The sequence below is a fragment of the Nannospalax galili genome, unplaced genomic scaffold (assembly GCF_000622305.1).
Source record: "Nannospalax galili isolate Female #2095 unplaced genomic scaffold, S.galili_v1.0 scaffold1532, whole genome shotgun sequence".
NCBI lineage: Eukaryota > Metazoa > Chordata > Mammalia > Rodentia > Spalacidae > Nannospalax > Nannospalax galili.
Genome location: NW_008330832.1, coordinates 1,573,067 through 1,586,679, shown reverse-complemented (window position 1 = coordinate 1,586,679; position 13,613 = coordinate 1,573,067). Strand labels below are relative to the sequence as shown.

At 39.8% G+C, this 13,613-nt stretch overlaps 1 protein-coding gene across 3 annotated transcripts in view; it reads left to right on the top strand.

The window, feature by feature from the left end:
- Positions 1–13,613, top strand: part of Cenpp (centromere protein P) — a 244,387-nt gene that overhangs the window by 15,280 nt on the left and 215,494 nt on the right. The window lies entirely within an intron of this gene.

Here is a 13,613-nt window from a genome sequence, read left to right as displayed (position 1 = left end):
TTTTGAGGCAGGGTCTCCCTGTAGCCCCAGCTGGCCTGGAACTCACTATGTAGACCAGGCTGGCCTGGAACTCACAGAGATCCACCTGCCTCTGCCTCCCAAGTGCTGGGATTAAAGGCATGTGCCACCATGCCAGCTTCTTTTAATTATTTCTATGTAAAAAATTTCCAGAACATTTAGCATGTTCTGGGAGCAGCCCAATTGGGAGACTTTGTTCAGGATCTCCCAGTAGCAGTCATCTTGGGACCATAGCCATGATAAAAGCTGCTTGAGGGAGGATGATCCTGCAAATTCTTCTGGACTGCTAGGACAACACAGGGAGGACAGAGCTTTGGCTTTGACTTTCTTTAAGATAATGAAACAGACAGAATGGTGACATATAGGGCTATTGGCTGAGGTAGAGCAGGTGAAGCGGAATAGGCTCAGATAGCTTCAAAGACTATCTCTGAAAAGATCTAGTCATAATTTTGAGAACTAACTGAGGCTGGGCGCATGCTTTCAGAGCAGATAGATGTTTCAACCAGTTGGATTTTCCACCTGGGTTTATAAGAAACGTATAAAGAAGAGGAACAGAACTAGAAAGGACAGAAAGGCTGCCTTCATCTTAGCTCATCAGATGAAGAAAGTGGTTAGAGAGCGGTTGTCATCTCAAGTGCAGATGAAAAGCTGCTCTCATGCACTCAGGCTCTGGTGCCAAGATTCTTCATCCTTACCGATATCCTCAGCTGTAAATCCAGCCCCAAGTTGTTTCTTTTTGTTTGGGATGGAAGTCAGTGAGAGTCAGTACCTTGTTTCCTTAGGTGTCAGACAGTCACCTTGTGAAAAAAAAAATCCAAGGATGAGGTCCAGGTACGTAAGCTTTGAGCTTTTGCTCCTTTTTGCTGTCAGTGCACTCAGTTGATATCACTGTCCTGGGCAGGCTAAGGATGAGCTGTGGAATATCCAGTTCTCCTTATCTGAAAACAGAGCTTGAAAGTCAGTTACCTCAGTGTCACCCTTCAGTATTGCCAAGGTGACCAAGGAAACGCTGTGTGGCATTCCAAATGCTTATTGAACAGGATACAATTTAATATTTTCATATGTCAAGGGTATAGATGGTGAGTGGTCTTAGGTAAGTTATGCTTTCCCCAAGTGGGCACCAGCACCTAGGTCTGTACAGGGTCACCAAGGCTACGTGACCATAAAGCTCTCTCTTGAAGACCAGAATGGAGCTTGAGCCCAAATAGATGGTGTGTATTTTCGTTGGACAGCCTGTTTTAGGACCCTAATAATTTACTTTGTATGACCTAATAACTCTGTTTTCTTTCTATTGTAGATGGTTGTTTATGATGAGCAATATAATTTTCCTTCTTTATGGTGAATACAATCCTGACCTTAAATTGGTATACACCACCTGTTTTCTTGCATGGCGGTATCATTTATGGGCTTAGACTACAGCCTGTGGCAACTTTGTGGTATCATAGCCTCCTATTGACCTTGAAGTTAAATGGGTGTGGTGTGCATATCTTTAGCTCAGCACTCTGGAGGCAGAAGCAGGCAAATCTCTGTGAGTTCCAGGCCAACCAGGGCTACATAATGAGACCCTGTCTAAAAAGGAAAAAGAAGGAAAGGGAAATATATTATCTAGAAAACAATATCCTATTGACCTTGAAGTTAAATGGGTGTGGTGTGCATATATTTAGCTCAGCACTCTGGAGGCAGAAGCAGGCAAATCTCTGTGAGTTCGAGGCCAACCAGGGCTACATAGTGAGACCCTGTCTAAAAAGAAAAAAGAAGGAAAGGGAAAAGGAAATGGAAAGGGAAGGAATGTTGCTGAGCAGAAGCATCGTTCCTCCATGATTTCTACTTCATTCTCTGTGTGTGACCAGTTATGGAACTCTGTAATGGTCTCCATCTGTTACAAAAGAAACTTTGATGAGTGATGACTGGCATACTTGTCTGTAAATATAAGGATCCATATTAGCACATAGTAAGAAATTACATTTGTCTAGGGATGTGACAGACTTAGGCTTTTCTCTAAGATTTTTCCATCATGTGTATTTGGGTATGTTGACGATGCCAGATATGAGTTCTTTCCCATTGGGTGGGCTTTAAGTCCAATTAGGTAGCTGTTAATTACCCCCAAGATAAAAGTGCCACTGCTGCACCAATTTAGTTTGCTGTGCCCTGACTGTCTTTCAGTGATGGAAGTGTAAGTCAAATAAACCCTTCACTTCCCTCAAAGTTATTTTTGGTTATGGTGTTTGTGGTAGCAACAGAAAAGCAAACTAGAACAACCATTTTACATATGGCACACATTTTTACTGTTATGACTAAAAGAAAAGAAAGTGAAGACAGAGTTAGCCTTGCGTGGTGGCGCAGGCCTATAGTCCCTGCACTCGGGAGGCAGAGGCAGGTGGAGCTCTGTGAGTTCAAGGCCAGCCTGGTTTACATATTTGAGTTCCAGGCCAGCTGGGGCTACAGGGAAACCCTGTCTCAAAGATACTAAAAAAAAAAAAAAAAAAAAAAAAGAGTTAACTCTCTTCCATTTTTGTTTTCCAAAATCAAACTTTCCACTAGAGGGAGATGTTTATCTGTCAGAAAATTAAAAAGAGTTATATAAAACTTACTTTTCAAAATATTGTACACATTTAATTTTGCATAATACAATATTGGACCTATAGTGATTTTAACTTGTTTTAGTAAAATGTTGGAAACAAAAGTGGGTAAATCTATGCAGAGAGAATGAATCATTGCTTCTGTTGGTACAACTCTTGTCAAGTGTTTGAAACGTAGAATTCATTTCCTCTGATTCACTGCTTCCTGTCAGCACTATAATGTTTGTGAAGAGTTTTAAGACCATCAAAACTAACACGAATAATGTCAGTCCTTGTAGCATAAACTAGATGATGAACATTTGTAGGAAAGGTGGTGAAGCATCTTATATAACTTTTCTTCCTGAAACAAAAACATTAAAAAGTAGGGACTTTGCCTGTTGTGGTGGCACTCGCCTTTAATCCCAGCTCTTGGGAGGCAGAGGCAGGTGGATCTTTGTGAGTTCAAGGCCAGCCTGGTCTACATAGTGAGTTCCAGGACACCTGGGGCTACAAGGAGACCCTGTTTCAATAAGACAAAAAAAAAAAAATAGGGACTTTTTTTAGGCCAGGGTGGTATCATACACCTTTAATCCCAGCACTCGTGGAAGGCAGAGGCAGGCAGATCTCTGTGCAACTGAGGCCAGACTGGTTTGTATAGCGAGTTTCAGGCCATCTGGGACTACAGAGAGACCCTGTCTTAAAAAGGCGGGGGGGGGCTTTTAGAAATAAAGAGAATACAATATCATTATCACAGGCTCCAAAGGTCGTCTGCTTATTATGACATTTAAACCCAAACACTGAAATCCCAATATAGTGTACTTCCTGATGATGCTGATCTTTGAGAGCACAGAGGCCTCTCATGGTCCAGATGGACTTGACCAGGGTCATCACAGGTCAACCGGAGACAGTGGTTCTTCAGTTCTTTTTTCATGTCGATGAGATATAAAGATGCAGAAAAGGAGGAATGAGCAAAACAAAAGCAGATTAAAGAAAATTACAGAAAATACAGAAATTAAGAAAAAGAAACTCTGGGCTGAAAAGATGGCTCAGCGGTCAAGAATGCTGGCTGCTCTTGCAGAGGACTCAGGTTTGATTCCCAGCACCCACTTGGTGGCTAACTCCATCTGTAACTCCAGTTCCTGGGGATCTAAAAACCTTCTGACCTCCTTGGGCATTGCCTGACATGGGTGCACATGCAGGCAATACACTCATACACATAAAATAAAAATAAATAAAATGTTAAAAACACCAAAAAACTCTTAAGAGTGGGTAGTATCCCAAGAAAGGGAAAAACTGCTAAGCTGCTTGTCCAATGACTTTTTATAGGGGTCATACTGGAAGCTGGACTGAGGTAATTTCTGTTGAAAGGGATTAATTTCTAGGCGTATTGTGGACCAAGCTGATGGGGGTCCCATGGTTGCTAAGAATACCTCCCTGATCCAAACAGGGAGATAGTCAAGTGCTGCTCGCCCAGTTTTGGGAGTGATCAGACACTGAAGGCCCCTTCAGTCCATCTTGAACTTGCTTTCTTAGCTGTTAACGCTGGCGCATCTGTTGGCTGTCACCAACTTGGCTAGTGTTGCAAGTCTCCAATCTTGACTTGTGTCCTACGGACTATTGGTAATTAAATTATGCTCTCTTTATTCTCACTTTACGTGACCAGCTTGTAGTTTGACCATGGGCCTTTTCCTTTACTGCCTGTGGGCAACTGACTCCTGCCTCAGTGAGAAGTAATTATCTTTATGTTTTTTTGTGGCATGGGTGGTAGACTACAAAGAGAGACTCTGTCTCAACTGCTCTAAAAGTCACTATAGTCCAGTCTAGCCACTTATTTGTCCCTGCTTCAGCCTCCTGAATGCTGGGATTACAGGTATGAGCCACAACACCTGGCTCTAGGGTTTTCTTTTCTTTTCTTTTCTTTTCTTTTGGGATGTATTAGCATGCGTCTTTAATCACAGCATTTTGGAGGCAAAGACAGGCAGACCTCAGTGAGACTGAGGCCAGCCTGGTCTACATAGTGAGTTCCAGACCAGCTGGGGCTACAGAGAGACCCTGACTCCAAAAACCAACAAGCAAAAAGACAAACAGAAAAAAATAAAAATAAAAAACTACCTAAAACCAAACTGAACCAAAAGCAAAGCATGCTGCTTTCTCTAGCAGTTTCACCAGGTTTGCGTGGTGGTCCTACTGGATTCTTGTCATCCTTTCACAAGACTCAGGTTGGAGTCCAAACTTGCAAAAGGCTCACCTCACCTGTTACCAGCTTCTTTGGTCCACAGATTCTTGCAGTTATAGCAGTAACTCTATGGACCAGCAACTTTATATGTCACTGTGCAGATAATGTAGCCTATTTGCGGGAGGGCTAATGAGATGAGCTCTTTGGAAGGAAAGTTATCACACAAGTACAATTGTTTCCAAATTGCCGTACTGGTTAAAAAGAGAGCAGTAAACATAGCGTGACATGATTTTTTGTCTACAGTCTCCTCTAAACCTATGGTGTTTAATCTACATTCCAAATCCTTAGTATAACTAGGTACTACTGCTGGGTAGTTTTTGAATGGGCCCAACTTTTTTTTTTTAATTTGTTTTTATTGAGTTTTTGTGTATCCATATAGAACATCTCAATCAGTCTTAATCTTCTTTATACCCCCTTCCCACTGGCACTCTCCGATACTCCCCACTGGAATTCATACATTCTGTCATTTGTGTTAAGACCTATTGTGGCAAATTAGTGTCCCCAGATGTTCCTCAGTGCAAGTTCATCTACTGAGGTCTAGTCAGCTTGTCTAGAGTCCCTCACTTTAGGAAGATCAGCTCTTCCTCACCTAACAATAGTCATTTGCCTATATTTCTTCAGTTAAGTTGGGGTCTGCTGTCCATTTCTCCAGTTCTGTGCTGGAGTTTTGTCTGCTTGAGTTTGCATGGAACTTGTATATGTTGACACCATTGCTGTAGATTCATATGAGCGATTCCCGGAAGCTAGTAGGACTCTTATTTTCATGTGGTTGTGAACCTCCTCCCTGGTTCTTATAATCTTTCCACCCCCTCTTCCACAAAGTTCCCTGAGCCCTGGGTAGGTGAAGTTTAATATAGGGATCCAGACTCTATGCTTTGGCCATTTGTGACCTTTTGTGTTCCTGGCCTTCTGTTGCATGAGGGAGCTTCATTTATAAGAACTGAGAGATTCATTAGTGTCCTCTTTACCTCTGTTCTATGTTCCATGAGCCTTAGGTGTAGAGGTTGCACTGTAGATGTGTCATTTAGGCCTGGGCAATTCATAGACAAGTCTGTGTGTGACCAGTTGTGGTGCTTTGTAATAGTCTTCATCTGTGCAAAAGAAGCTTCTTTGATAAGTGGTGACTGGGATATTTGTAAATATAAGGATACATATTTTGCACATAGTAAGAAATTATATTAGTCTAGGGGTGTGATAGTCTTGAGGTTTTCTCTAATACCTATGACTGCTCCAGCCATGTGTATTTGGTTATGTTTACAGTATCACAGTTGAGTTTCCTTCCATTGAGTGGACTTTGATTGCCCCCGAGATAAAAGTGACACTACTGTACCAATGCCGTATGCCCTCCTGGTCATTGATGTAATTATTTGGTCTTGAAGCTGGTGTTGGGCCTTCATATTCAAGACAGATGGCTTTCAGGTCAGTTCTAGCTCCCTTACTCCAAATCTTGTGTCAGAAGTATGTTCTGTCTTCAGCAGTAGGGTCTTACCTTCAAGTTCTATGAGGCAATCAAGGGCTGTGGTAATAGCCTGTGTTATTTTGGGAGTCTTTTGGACCACCCTGGCCAACAACTCGAAGGAAAGTTTCTCCTGTCTGGCATTGTTTCTTGTTATGTAGACTTTAGCTTATACATGCACTCATGCAGAGATGTTGCATGTGTACTTTGTCATTAGGTTGTTGTACTAATATGATTCCCTCTGGGTTTTTAAAACTAGCTAGGCATTATTTATCTCTCCTCTCTCTCTCCCTATCTAACCCTTCCACCATGGCTTCCCCATTTAAAACATCCCCATTTTCCCCATTTTTCCCTTGATAATATCAGTCTCCTATGGTCCCATCTCTCTTGAGCTCCTTCTTACCCTTTATCCTCAAGGTTCCTTGTATAACCCTCCCTTGCCCCATTTTTATCCATTTCTCCCTTAGTAACACCTGTCTCCTACTGTTCTTCTCTCTTAGGTTTGTTCTTTCCCTTTACTTCCTTGGTTCCTTTTCATTATCCTGGTTCCTGCAGGAATACACACTTAGGATTTGGTGCTAGAACCCACATATAAGAGAGAATATATGTCATTTGTTTTTCTGAGTCTGTGTTACTTCACTTAGTATAACAGTTTGTAGTTCCATCCATATACCAGCAAATTTCATTATTTCATCTTTCTTTACCACTGAGTAGAACTCCATTGTGTAAATGTATCACATTTTCATTATCCACTTGTCAGGTGAGGGACACTTAGGTTGCTTCCATCTCTTAGCTATTGTAAAAAGAGTATCTCTGCAATAGGATGAATCCTTTAGGTCTATGCCAAGGAGTGGTATAACTGAGTCAAATGGTAGGCTCATTTTTAGTGTGTTAAGAGTTCTCTGCATTGCTTTCCATAGAGGTTGCACAAGTTTGCAATCCCACCAGCAGTGGTTGAGGGTTCCTCTATTCCCCACATCCTCTCTAGCATATGGTAGCATTTGTTCTCTTGGTCTTAACCAGTCTGACTGGTGTAAGATGAAAAAGCGGTTTTACTTTTCATTTCCCTAATTACTAAAGATGGATGTTGAACACCTTTTAAGATGTTTCTTAGTCATCTTTATTTCTTCTTTTGAGACTCCTCCTCTGTTCAGATCCTTAACCCATCATTTAATTGGATCACTTGCTTTCATGATTCTTTGTTTTTTGAGTTCTTTTTATATATTGGATGTTAAACCTCTGTCACATGTGTTGCTGGTAAAGATTTTCTCCCACTCTGTGGGTTTTGGCTTAACTTTCTTGGTTGTTTCTTTTGCTATACAGAAACTTGTTAATTTAATGTCCCACTTGTTGATTCTTGATCTTAATTCCTGAGCAATTGATGTCTGATTTAGAAAATGCTTTCCTACACCTATATCTTGTAGGAAATTGACAATGTTTTCTTCTAACAGTTTCAGAGTTTCAGGTTTCACATTGAGGTCTTTGATACTTTGCAGTTGACTTTTGTGCACGGTGAAAGATAAGGGTCTAGTTTATGCTGTCTTTCTGCCAGTTCTTGGCCCCTTTGTCCAATATCAGGTGGCTGAAATTGTATTTACTCATATTTGGGCCTTCAGTTTTGTTCCATTGATCTATGGGTCTGTTCTTGTGCCAGTACCATGTTGTTTTTATGACTATAGCTCTGTAATTCAGTTTAAAATCTGGTATAGTATTTCCCCCCGGCATTGGTCGTAGTGCTCAGGGTTGCTTTGGCTATCCGAGGTCTTTTGTGCTTCCATATGAATCTTAGAATTTTTTTTTTCCAATTCTGTGAAGAATGTCATGGAGATTTTGATTGGCATTGCATTGAATCTATAAGTGGCTTTTGGTAGGATGGTCATTTTCCCAATATTAATTCTTCCAATCCATGAGCATGGGAGGTCCCTCTATCTTCTTGTGTCATCCTCAGTCTCTTTCTTTAAAGATTTAAAAATTTCATTGTAGAAGTCTTTAATGTGTTTGGTCAGGTTTTTTCCGAGATATTTTATTTTTTTGAGGCTATTGTGAATGGGAGGGTTTCCATGTACTCTTTCTCCAATTGCTTGTTACTGGTATATAGAAAGGCTACTGAATTTTATAGATTAATTTTATAACCTGCCACTTTAGTTAAAGTGTTAATCATTTCTAGGAGTTTTCTGGTAAAATTTTTAGTATCTCTTAGGCATAATATCATCTGCAAAAGAGTATAATTTGACCTTTTCTTTTCTGATCAGTATTCCTTTAATTTCTTTCTCTTGTCTTATTGCTCTAGCAAAAATTTCAAGTACTATATTAAAAAGGAGTGGAGATAGTCGACAGCCTTGTCTGGTTCCTGATTTTAATGGGAATGCTTTCAGTTTTTCTCCATTTAAAATGATGTTGGCTGTGGCTTTGTTGTATATTGCTTTAATTATATTGATGTATGTTCCCTCTAGGACTTTGAACATAAATGTATGTTGAGTTTTGTCAAAGGCCTTCTCTGTATCTATTTAGATGACCATGCAGTTTTTGTCTTTCTGTCCATTTATATGATATATGACATTTGTTGACTTATGTATATTGAGCCATCCCTGCATCTCTGGAATAAAGCTGACTTAATCATGGTGGATGATCTTTTTGATATGTTTCTGTATGCAGTTTGCAAGTATTTTATTGAGAATTTTTTGCATCTATGTTCTTTAAGGATACGGGTCTATAGTGTTCTTTTTTTGTTGTATCTTTAACTGATTTTGGTAGTAGAGTGATGTTGACTTCATAAAAGGAATTTGGGAGTTCTCCCTGTTTCTATCTTTTTGAATAATTTTTTAAGAAAATATTTTATTTATTATTTTTATTTTATGTGTATGAGTGTATTGCCTGCATGTTGGTAACTGCTCCCGTGTTGTGCAATGCCTGCGAAGACAGAAGAGGCTGTCGGATCCCTGGAACTGGAGTTATCGGCAGTTATTAGCTGCCATGTGGGTGCTGAGATTCAAACCCAGGTCTTCTGCAAGAACAACCAGTGTTCTTAACCGTTGAGCCATCTCTCCAGCCCCTTTTTGAATAATTTAAGTTGTATTGTATATAGATCTTCTTTAAATGTCTGGTAGAATTCTTCCGTGAATCCATCTGGGTCTGGGCTTTTTTTACTCAGGAGGTTTTATATTACTGTTTCAATTTCCTTATGTGTTATGGGTCTCTTCTTGGTTTAGCTTTGGTGATTCCTATGATTTTAGATACACATCCATTTCTTTTAGGTTTTCAAATTTAATAGCATATAGGTTTATAAAGTATTTCTTATAATGCTCTGGATCTTTTGAGTGTCTGTTGTGACGTTTCCCCCTTTCTTCTCTCATTTTGTTGATTTGGAGTTTCTTTCTTTCTTTCTTTCTTTCTTTCTTTCTTTCTTTCTTTCTTTCTTTCTTTCCGTTTCTTTCTTTCTTTTGGTTAATGAGGCTAAGGATCTGTCTATCTTGTTTAGTTTTTCAAAGATTCAGCTCTTAGATTCATGGATGCTTTGTATTGTTTTCTTTGTTTCTATTTCATTAATTTCTGCTCTGGATTTGTTATTGTCTGCTGGGTTTGGATTTTGTTGGATTGTTTTTGGCTTTCAAGAGTCTTCAGTTGCAATGTTAAGTCATTTATTTGTGTTCTTTCTGATTTTTTAATATAGGCACTTACAGCTATAAACTTCCCTCTCTTAGGACTGCTTTTAAACTGCTTCAGAGGTTTTGTTGTGTTGTATTGTCCTTTTTGTTTAGTTCCAGGAGTACTTTTATTTCTTTCTTAATTTCTTCTTTGACCCATTCATCAATCAGGAGTGTGTTGTTTAATCTCCCTGAGTTCATGTAGTTACTAGGGCTTCTTCTGGTTTTTATTTTAAGCTTTATTGCATTGTGGTCTGATAAAATGAATGGAATTATTTCAATTTTTTGTATTTGTTGAGGCTTGCTTTGTGTCTGTTAGGTACATTAGATGTATGGTGTTGTTTAATGTAAATGTCTCTCTGTTTATGCTTTGTCCAGTTGATGTGTCTAATGGAGGCACTGGGGTATTGAAGTTCCCTACTATTAATCAGTTGGGATTAATCTGTGTCTTAAAGTCCTGTAGTACTATTTTTATGAAGTTGGGTGCAGCAGAGTTTGGTGCACCTGTGTTCATGATTGTAATATCTTCTTGGTCAGTTGTTCCTTTGATCCGAATGAAGTGACCATCTCTATCTCTTTTGATTAGTTTTAGTTTGAAGTCTGTTCTGTCAGATTGCAGCTAGAATTGCAGCTCCTGCTTGTTTCTTAGTGCCATTTGTTTGGAATATTTTTTTTCATCCTTTCATGTTGGAATAATATTTTCCATCCTTTCACCTTAAGACAGTGCCTGTCCTTGAAGGTGAGATGGGTTTCCTGCAGACAACAAAAAGATGGATTTTCTTTCTTAATCCTGTATCTTTTGACTGGGGAGTTCAATCCCTTGATATTTAAAGTTATTATTGAAAGATGTGTATTAATTTCCATCATTTTAATTTCTGTTTGCATTCCTGTTCTAATTGTGTGTTTCCACAGTTATGCCTTTATTTAGTTTCTTTCTGTTGCCCCTTGGTATAGTTATTCCTTTCTTCAGCTCTTTGTATTGCTTCAAGAAGTCTCTAAACTGCTGGTTTTGTGGACATGAATTCTTTCAGCGTATTTATGTTGTGGAAGATTTTTCTTTCCCCTTCAACTATAATAGACATTTTTGCTAGGTAAAGTATGTTTCCTTTATATGTGACTTGTTGTTTCTCTTTTGCAGCTTTCACTATTGTCTCTTTGTTTTGTACGTTTAGTGTTTTTACTATGATGTGCCGTGGGGAGTTTCTTTTTTGGTCCTATTTGGTGTTCTTTGTGCTTCTTGTATTTGTATGGCATATCGTTCTAATAAGTCAATTAGGAAATTTTCTGCTACAATCCTGTACATATCATTATCCTGAGATTCTTCTTATTCCTCTATGCCTATGATGCACAAATTAGGTCTTTTCATGGTGTCTCACATTTCCTGCATATTCCATTCCTGTGTTTTCTTAAATTTTTCATAATCTTTGTTTGAGTGGTCCAATTTGTCAGCTTCACCATCCAGTCTTGATATTCTGTTTTCCATTTCATTCATTCTACAGGTGAGGCTTTCTCTTGTCATTTCTAATTGACTTATTAAGTGTTTCACTTCCTTCTTCATTTCAGCCTGAGTTTTTTCCATATTTCCTTATCTTCAGGTTCTTTGATTTGTGTGTTCTTTAAATTCATTAAATTCTTTGATCATGTTTATGATGGTTCTTTTAAATTCTGTGTCTTGGGTTATCTCTAGGGGGTTCTCATTGTGGAACTTCTCTATAGAACTGTTGGAGTTTGGTGGGGGCGTATTATTTGGGTTTTTCATATTATTTTATTGTGATTTTAGTATGCGGATATCTTTTGTTGTTTCTGATTCTGATGTGAAACTCAAACCTTCCTTTGTTGAATTTAAGACTGTTTATGTTTATATTCTTGATGTGCCTTTGTTGTTTCCTTATTGGGTATGAAAAGCTGGTTGGTCTAAGCTTCAGGTCCTCTCTTTGGCTTTTATATTGAAGGGACCAGATGGCTGTAGTCCAGCTACTCAAGACTTCCCACAGAATCCCAAGTCAGGTGAGAATCTGAGGCTTTCTAGGCTTCCTTCTAAGGTCTAGGCCCCTCTAGTCAGCAAGCACAGAAAATTTGGGAAGCTTGCTAGGTGCAGACTGGATTCAGGAGATCCAGGCTGTCCGCAAAGGTCTGGCACCTACTAAAGGGCAGGGAAGCCTAACCCTGCAGCAGTGGGAATTGCTATAGGTAGTCCCAGTGTAGGGGGATGAACACGGCCTGATTTGGAAAGCTCACCCCCATGCAGAGGCTGGATTCAGTCACTTTCAGGCAGTGTGGAAAGTTCTGAGCCCCTACTAAAAGGCAGAAAAGCCTAGCCCTGCAGCAGCGTGGAAGGGGCCGCAGATGGTCTCAATGTAGAAGGATGGGCACTGTGTGATTTGGAGAGCTCACTGCTGCAGGGAGTTAAGAGTGTCCAGATACTCCAGAGATCTGGGGTGCTAAGAGCAAAGCAGGCCTGTGCCCAAGGCCAGAAGAACAGGATGTGGGGTTGGGGAGATTAGATTTGCTTGGGTTGGTAGGGAGTCAAGGCGCAGTGAGGAATCAGACTTACCAGGGAAGAAGGCTGGTCTCAGAATCCAAGGCAAGTTGGGGGGTGGGGACAGCCTGTGAAGGCTCTAAGAAACTAGACTGAAGATTGAGCTGGTCTGACTGCAAGGGATCAAGGATGCAATGGGTGGGTCTGGACTAAGAGGGTATTCCAGAGATCTGGGGTGCTAAGAGCTTGTGCCCAGGGCTAGAAGGAGAACAGGATGTGGGGACCTAGGGTTCTTTTCTAAAAGATCTGTACTCATAGTTCCTAAATCACAGTGTCAGTTGAGAGCTGCTGGGTTAAGTGGGACATGGTAGAAAAGAATGAGGTGCTGAGACTTCCTAAGGATGTTGTGGTCAGGGGTGTTTGTAAAGCTGCTTTCAGTGTTTAATCAACTCAGGAGGAGTGACGTGGTTAACAGTACCACAGGCAGAACAGGAATGGAAAACATCTTGAGGTTAGCTTTCCAGTGGCTGAGCAGAATCTACAATCTTGTAAGGAGTGCAGGGATAGAGGACAGTAAATCTCAGACTATGTTAATGGAGTGACCTGCCTTTTCTCAATGGACTGAAGACCAAAATCTAATGCTTACCCAAACATACACAAACCAGAGAGACAATAAGGTTCTAAAGAGTTTTGTTTTCCTCTATCCTTTCCTCCATTTTTTTTTAATAGAAATGCTTTATTGAGATAAACCCTTTAATTCCTCCTGTGATATAATTGGGATCATGTATGTGGTCTCTTTTGATTGGCTTCTATTTATCGTGTTTTGAAGGTTCATCCATATTACAGCATGTATCAATACCACATTTTGTCCATTTCAACAGCTGATAGAGTTGTTTTCAGTCTGAGCATGTTAGGAATAATGTTAATAGAAATGCTTTATTGAGATAAACCCTTTAATTCCTCCTGTGATATAATTGGGATCATGTATGTGGTCTCTTTTGATTGGCTTCTATTTATCGTGTTTTGAAGGTTCATCCATATTACAGCATGTATCAATACCACATTTTGTCCATTTCAACAGCTGATAGAGTTGTTTTCAGTCTGAGCATGTTAGGAATAATGTTGTTATAAAAACTCATGTATGGGTTTTTTAAGCAGATGTATGACTTTATTTTGGGTATATGAGTAGGAGTGCAATTATTAGCTCAAATGGATCTACAAG